The following is an 8,945-nucleotide window of genomic DNA, read 5'->3' on the forward strand; positions in this document are numbered from 1 at the left end:
GATTGATGGAGAGAGGTGCGGAGAAAGATGTAAGAGATAAGGGTTTTTATGCATTGCCACCACCGCCACCGCTAACCGGTGCAAACGCGCAACCGGTTTACGCTCAGCAGAACCGGCCGTAGCAGCAGCAGGAAGTTCACCAGGTGGCGCAGGGCAATAATCATGCTCCGCCTCCGGCACCTTTGGTCCGGAATGTTTACCACGATCCGGATGTGTGTTGTGTCGTATTCGTAACTGAACCAAGAGACCGGCCAAGTGTGCATCGCCGTTCCATGGAAGTGATACCGGCAACACCGAAATACATGTTGTGGTCAGAACAAGAAATTAGTTGGTCGTTTAAGGATCATCCGAAAGTGATGCCGAATCCTGGCGGATATGCTCTGGTGGTGGATCCGATCATGCACGGGCCATCGTCGCGAGTCCAAGTCAAGCAAGGTGCTCGGTGGATAATGGTAGCAGCATAAACATCATGTACCGGCACACCATGCATACGCTTGGCATAACTCCAAACATGCTGGAGCCAAGTCACACAACCTTCCACGGCATCGTTCCGGGATTGTCCTGTTTGCCAATGGGCAAAGTTCGGGTTGATGTGTTGTTCGGCGGCCGTGATGATTGCCGCGTTGAAAACATTCTGTTCGAATTGGTTGATCTCGACAGCCCTTACCATGCACCGCCGGGGAGGCCGGCAGTGGCAAGATTCATGGCCTCAACTCATACGGCTTACCTCAAGATGAAGATGCCGGCACCTAACGGTCCCTTAACCGTGGTGGGAAACTACAAAGTGTCACCGGAAACTGCCTCTCGTCGATCAAATCTGGCCGAATTGCCGGTGATAGCGGAACAAAAAAAGGTGAATTCAAACCGCAGTTGCGCTGGCTCAATCCTCCCAGCTAAACTTAGCGGCAATGAGCGGCCAGCTTGGCGCTCCGGACTTCAAACCGAAGAAGGAAACAAAGGACATCGTGCTGGATCCGGCTTACCCAGAGCGCACCGTTCGCATCGGTGCCGGCCTGAGTGAGGCATAGGAAAGCGCGCTCGTCAACTTCCTCCGTGAGAATCGAAACATCTTCGCCTGGTCTACTGATGACTTGGTGGGTATGCCGATGGAGTTGGCTGAGCACTCTCTGAATGTCCAGAAGGACGCGAAGCCGGTGAGACAACATTTACGCCGGTTTGCTGAAGATAGGAGGAATATCATTGGAGAAGAAGTGACAAAGCTGCTGGTTTCCGGTTTCATCGTGGAAGTGCTGCATACTGAATGGCTAGCCAATCCGGTGCTGGTAGAGAAGAAGAAAGAAGAAGACCCCAAGGCTCCGAAAGCATGGCGCATGTGTATTGAGTACACCAACCTAAACAAGGCCTGTCCCAAAGATCCGTTCCCGCTACCCCGGATTGATCAGGTGATCGATTCCACCGCTGGTTGTGAATTGTTGTCTTTTCTGGATGCTTATTTCAGTTTCCACCAAATTCTCCTGAATAAGGAAGATCAAATAATGACTGCGTTCATTACCCCGCACGGGTCTTATTGCTATGTCACTATGCCTTTTGGTTTGAGAAATGCTGGCGCAACATACCAGCGATGTATGCAAAAATGCCTTCACGATCAAATCGGTAAAAACGTGCAAGTCTATGTCGATGATGTCGTGATAAAAACGGAAGTAAAAGATACTCTGATCAATGATCTGAGGCAAACATTTGACAACTTGCGAAGGTTCCGGATGAAACTTAATCCGGCAAAATGCACTTTCGGCGTTGCTACCGGAAAGCTGCTCGGTTTCATGGTCTCAAGCCGCGGTATAGAGGTCAATCCGGTAAAAATTCGGGCCATCGAAAGGATGGACTTACCTCAATGCCTCAAAGATGTGCAAAAGTTTACCGGATCCCTGGCATCGTTAAGCCGGTTTATAAGCCGGTTGGGGGGAAAAGCTTTGCCACTATATGCCTTGATGAAAAAATCGGATACTTTTGTCTGGACCGCGCGTGCGTACGCAACATTCAAGGAGTTAAAGAAAATGTTAGCCGAACTCCGGTATTGGCTTCACCTTTGGAAAGGGAGCCCATGTTGCTTTACATAGCAGCAACAAACCGGGTCGTGAGTGTCGTGGTTGTGGTGGAAAGAGAAGAGGAAGGTAAAACCGTGCAAAGACCGGTATAATACCTGAGCGAGGTGCTCTCCCTCTCAAAAGAAAACTACCCGCACTTCTAAAAGATGACCTATGGCGTGTTCATGGCCGCCACTAAGCTCAAGCACTATTTCGTAGAGCATCCGATGAAGGTGGTGAGTGAGGCACCTATCTCGGAAATCATTGGCAATAAGGATGCCAACGGCCGGATTGCCAAATGGGCAATTCAGCTATCGCCCTACGTACCCACCTACGAAAGAAGGAACGCCATAAAATCACAAGCTTTGGCACATTTCCTAGTTGATTGGGCTGAAATGCAATACAAGCCGCCCAACCCGTAAGTGGATTACTGGAGGATGCACTTTGACGGATCCAAGCTCAAAGAGCGTCTCGGTGCAGGAGTGGTTCTCACCTCACCAAAAGGAGATCACTTGAGGTATGTGTTGCAGATACACTTCATGGCATCAAACAATTTTGCTGACTACGAGGCTTTAGTCCATGGGCTGAAGGTCGCAAAAGAAATCAGAGTGCACCGGATCATTTGCTACGGTGATTCGGATATGGTGGTGCAGAAGTGTTCCGGAGATTGGGATGCAAAAGATGCCAATATGGCCGCATACGGGTTCCATGTGCAGAAGATCGCCAAATTCTTTGAGGGATGCGAATTTCACCATGTTCCGCGAGCAGAAATGAAGCCGCGGACACACTCTCCAAGCTGGGCTCATCCAGGCAAGAAATTCCTTCCAGAATAGCCTTGGCTCATGATACGTCCCAAACGTATCTATAATTTCTTATGTTCCATGCTACTTTTATGATGATACTCACATGTTTTATACACATTATATGTCATTATTACGCATTTTCCGGCACTAACCTATTGACGAGATGCCGAAGAGCCAGCTTGTCGTTTTCCGCTGTTTTTGGTTTCAGTAAATCCTAGTAAGGAAATATTCTCGGAATTGGACGAAATCAACGCCCAGGGGCCTATTTTTCCACGAAGCTTCCAGAAGACCGGAGGACTTACGAAGTGGGGCCACGAGGTGGCCAGACACTAGGGCGGCGCGGCCCAAGTGCTGGCCGCGCGGCCCTAGCGTGTGGGCCCCTCGTGTGGCCCCCTGACCTGCCCTTCCGCCTACATATAGTCTTCGTCGCGAAACCCCCAGTACCGAGAGCCACGATACGGAAAACCTTCCGCAGACGCCGCCGCCGCCAATCCCATCTCGGGGGATTCAGGAGATCGCCTCCGGCACCCTGCCGGAGAGGGGAATCATCTCCCGGAGGTCTCTTCATCGCCATGATCGCCTCCGGATCGATGTGTGAGTAGTTCACCCCCGGACTATGGGTCCATAGCAGTAGCTAGATGGTTGTCTTCTCCCCATTGTGATATCATGTTAGATCTTGTGAGCTGCCTATTGATACGTCTCCGACGTATCGATAATTTCTTGTGTTCCATGCCACATTATTGATGTTATCTACATGTTTTATGCACACTTTATGTCATATTCGTGCATTTTCTCGGAACTAACCTATTAACAAGATGCCGAAGTGCCGCTTGCTCGTTTTCCGCTGTTTTTGGTTTCAGAAATCCTAGTAAAGAAATATTCTCGGAATTGGACGAAATAAAAGCCCGCGAGGCCTATTTTCTCACGAAGCTTCCAGAAGACCGAAGACGAAACAAAGTGGGGCCACAGGGGAGCCAAACCCTAGGGCGGCGCGGCCCCCCCTTGGCCGCGCCGCCCTGTCATCTGGGGCCCCTGTGCCCCCTCTCGACTTGCCCTTCCGCCTACTTAAAGCCTCCGTGACGAAACCTCCAGTACCGAGAGCCACGATACGGAAAACCTTCCAGAGACGCCGTCGCCGCCGTCGCCGCCGATCCCATCTCGGGGGATCCAGGAGATCGCCTCCGGCACCCTGCCGGAGAGGGGAATCATCTCCCGGAGGACTCTGCACCGCCATGGTCGCCTCCGGAGTGATGACTGAGTAGTCTACCCCTGGACTATGGGTCCATAGCAGTAGCTAGATGGTTGTCTTCTCCCCATTGTGCTATCATTGTCGGATCTTGTGAGCTGCCTATCATGATCAAGATCATCTATATGTAATTCTATATGTTGCGTTTGTTGGGATCCGATGAATAGAGAATACTTGTTATGTTGATTATCAAAGTTATGCTTATGTGTTATTTATGATCTTGCATGCTCTCCGTTACTAGTAGATGCTCTGGCCAAGTAGATGCTTTTAACTCCAAGAGGGAGTACTTATGCTCGATAGTGGGTTCATGCCGGCATTGACACCTGGGACAGTGACAGAAAGTTCTAAGGTTGTGTTGTGCTGTTGCCACTAGGGATAAAACATTAGTGCTATGTTCAAGGATGTAGTCACTAGTTACATTACGCACCATACTTAATGCAATTGTCTGTTGCTTTGCAACTTAATACTGGAGGGGGTTCGGATGATAACCTGAAGGTGGACTTTTTAGGCATAGATGCAATTGGATGGCGGTCTATGTACTTTATCGTAATGCCCAATTAAATCTCACTATACTCATCATAATATGTATGTGCATTGTCATGCTCTCTTTATTTGTCAATTGCCCAACGGTAATTTGTTCACCCAACATGCTGTTCGTCTTATGGGAGAGACACCTCTAGTGAACTGTGGACCCCGGTCCAATTCTCTTTACTGAAATACAATCTACTGCAATACTTGTTTTTACTGTTTTCTCTCGCAAACAATCATCTTCCACACAATACGGTTAATCCTTTGTTACAGCAAGCCGGTGAGATTGACAACCTCACCGTTTCGTTGGGGCAAAGTACTTTGGTTGTGTTGTGCAGGTTCCACGTTGGCGCCGGAATCTCCGGTGTTGCGCCGCACTACATCCCGCCGCCATCAACCTTCAACGTGCTTCTTGGCTCCTCCTGGTTCGATAAACCTTGGTTTCTTTCTGAGGGAAAACTTGCTGCTGTGCGCATCATACCTTCCTCTTGGGGTTGCCCAACGAACGTGTGAAATACACGCCATCAAGCATATTTTCTGGCGCCGTTGCCGGGGAGGTCAAGACACGCTGCAAGGGGAGTCTCCACTTCTCAATCTCTTTACTTTGTTTTTGTCTTGCTTTATTTTATTTACTACTTTGTTTGCTGCACTAAATCAAAACACAAAAAAACTAGTTGCTAGCTTTACTTTATTTACTGTCTTGTTTGCTATATCAAAAACACAAAAAAAATTAGTTTACTTGCATTTACTTTATCTAGTTTGCTTTATTTACCGTTGCTAAAATGGCCAACGCTGAAAATACTAAGTTGTGTGACTTCACAACCACAAATAATAATGATTTCTTATGCACACCTATTGCTCCACCTGCTACTACAGCAGAATTCTTTGAAATTAAACCTGCTTTATCGAATCTTGTTATGAAAGATCAATTTTCTGGAATTAGTTCTGATGATGCTGCTGACCATCTTAATACTTTTGTTGAACTATGTGAAATGCAAAAATATAAAGATATAGATGGTGATATTATTAAACTAAAATTGTTCCCTTTCTCATTAAGAGGAAGAGCTAAAGATTGGTTGCTATCTCTGCCTAAGAATAGTATTGATTCCTCGGACTAAATGCAATGATGCTTTTATTGGTAGATATTATCCCCCTGCTAAAATTATATCTTTGAGGAGTAGCATAATGAATTTTAAACAATTAGATACTGAACATGTTGCTCAAGCTTGGGAAAGAATGAAATCTCTGGTTAAAAATTGCCCAACCCATGGATCGACTACTTGGATGATCATCCAAACCTTCTATGCAGGACTAAATTTTTCTTCGCGGAATTTATTGGATTCAGCTGCTGGAGGTACCTTTATGTCCATCACTCTTGGTGAAGCAACAAGGCTTCTTGATAATATGATGATCAACTACTCTGAATGGCACACGGAAAGAGCTCCACAAGGTAAGAAGGTAAATTCTGTTGAGGAATCCTCTTCCTTGAATGATAAGGTTGATGCTATTATGTCTATGCTTGTGAACGGTAGGCCTAATGTTAATTCTAATAATGTTCCGTTAGCTTCATTGGTTGCACAAGAAGAACATGTTGATGTAAACTTCATTAAAAATAATAATTTCAACAACAATGCTTACCGGAACAATTCTAGTAACAACTATAGGCCATATCCTTATAATAATGGCAACGGCTATGGTAATTCTTATGGAAATTCTTACAACAATAATAGGAATTCACCCCTGGACTTGAAGCCATGCTTAAAGAATTTATTAGTACACAAACCGCCTTTAACAAATCTGTTGAGGAAAAGCTCAATAAAATTGATATTCTTGTTTCTAGAGTTGATAGTCTTGCCTCTCGATGTTGATCTTTTGAAATCAAAAGTTATGCCTAATAGGGATATTGAAAATAAAATTGTTACTACAACAAATGCCATTCAAGTTAGAATTAATGAGAATATAAGATTAATGGCTGAACTGCGTGCTAGGTGGGATAGAGAGGAAAATGAAAAACTAGCTAAAGAGAAGAATATAGCTAAAGTTTGGACTATTACCACCACTAGTAATGCTAATGCTACACATGTTGCTGCACCTCCTACTCATACTAATAAAACAATTGGTGTTAGCAATGTTTCCACTTCTAATGCAAAGCGCGAAAAACTGCTCGAAACCGTTGAAACCGCTCGTGATAAAGTCGCTGAAATTTTTTCCAACATTGGGGATGATGATCCCATTGCTTTAGATTATAATGGTTTGAATTTTGATGATTGCCACATCTCTGAAGTTATAAAGTTCTTGCAAAAACTTGCTAAAAGTCCTAATGCTAGTGCTATAAATTTGGCTTTCACGCATCATATTACAAATGCTCTCATAAAAGCTAGAGAAGAGAAACTAGAGCGCGAAGCCTCTATTCCTAAAAAGCTAGAAGATGGTTGGGAGCCCATCATTAAGATGAAGGTTAAAGATTTTGATTGTAATGCTTTATGTGATCTTGGTGCAAGTATTTCTGTTATGCCTAAGAAAATTTATAATATGCTTGACTTGCCACCGTTGAAAAATTGTTATTTGGATGTTAATCTTGATGATCATTCTACAAAGAAACCTTTGGGTAAAGTTGATAATGTTCGCATTACCGTTAACAATAATCTTGTTCCCGTTGATTTTGTTGTCTTGGATATTGAATGCAATGCATCTTGTCCCATTATATTGGGAAGACCTTTTCTTCGAACTCGTTGGTGCTATTATTGATATGAGGGAAGGTAATATAAAATATCAATTTCCTCTCAAGAAAGGTATGGAACACTTCCCTAGAAAGAGAATGAAGGTACCTTATGATTCTATTATTAGAACAAATTATGATGTTGATGCTTCATCTCTCGATGTTACTTGAGTTACACTTTCTGCGCCTAGCCGAAAGGCGTTAAAGAAAAGCGCTTATGGGAGACAACCCATGTTTTTACCTACAGTACTTTGTTTCTATTTTGTGTCTTGGAAGTTGTTTACTACTGTAGCAACCTCTCCTTATCTTAGTTTTGAGTTTTGTTGTGCCAAGTTAAGCCGTTGATAGAAAAGTAAGTACTAGATTTGGATTACTGCGCAGAAACAGATTTCTTTGCTGTCACGAATCTGGGTCTAATTCTCTCTAGGTAACTCAGAAAATTATGCCAATTTACGTGAGTGATCCTCAGATATGTACGCAACTTTCATTCAATTTGAGCATTTTCATTTGAGCAAGTCTGGTGCCATTTTAAAATTCGTCAATACGAACTGTTCTGTTTTGACTGATTCTGCCTTTTATTTCGCATTGCCTCTTTCGCTATGTTGGATGAATTTCTTTGATCCACTAATGTCCAGTAGCATTATGCAATGTCCAGAAGTGTTAAGAATGATTGTGTTACCTCTGAATATGTCAATTTATATTGTGCACTAACCCTCTAATGAGTTGTTTCGAGTTTGGTGTGGAGGAAGTTTTCAAGGATCAAGAGAGGAGTATGATGCAATATGATCAAGGAGAGTGAAAGCTCTAAGCTTGGGGATGCACCCAGTGATTCACCCCTGCATATATCAAGAAGACTCAAGCGTCTAAGCTTGGGGATGCCCAAGGCATCCCCTTCTTCATCGACAAATTATCAGGTTCCTCCCCTGAAACTATATTTTTATTCGGCCACATCTTATGTGCTTTTTCTTGGAGCGCCGGTTTGTTTTTGTTTTTGTTTTGTTTGAGTAAAATGGATCCTAGCATTCACTTTATGGGAGAGATACACGCTCCGCTGTAGCATATGGACAAATATGTCCTTGGTTTCTACTCATAGTATTCATGGCGAAGTTTCTCCTTCGTTAAATTGTTATATGGTTGGAATTGGAAAATGATACATGTAGTAATTGCTATAAATGTCTTGGGTAATGTGATACATGGCAATTGTTGTGCTCATGTTTAAGCTCTTGCATCATATGCTTTGCACCTATTAATGAAGAAATACATAGAGCATGCTAAAATTTGGTTTGCATATTTGGTTTCTCTAAGGTCTAGATAATTTCTAGTTTTGAGTTTGAACAACAAGGAAGACGGTGTAGAATCTTATAATGTTTACAATATGTCTTTTATGTGAGTTTTGCTGTACCGTTCATCCATGTGTTTGTTTCAAATAACCTTGCTAGCCTAAACCTTGTATCGAGAGGGAATACTTCTCATGCATCCAAAATACTTGAGCCATCCACTATGCCATTTGTGTCCACCATACCTACCTATACTACATGGTATTTTCCCGCCATTCCAAAGTAAATTGCTTGAGTGCTACCTTTAAAATTCCATCATTCACCTTT

The sequence above is a fragment of the Lolium rigidum genome, chromosome 7 (genome assembly GCF_022539505.1).
Source record: "Lolium rigidum isolate FL_2022 chromosome 7, APGP_CSIRO_Lrig_0.1, whole genome shotgun sequence".
NCBI lineage: Eukaryota > Viridiplantae > Streptophyta > Magnoliopsida > Poales > Poaceae > Lolium > Lolium rigidum.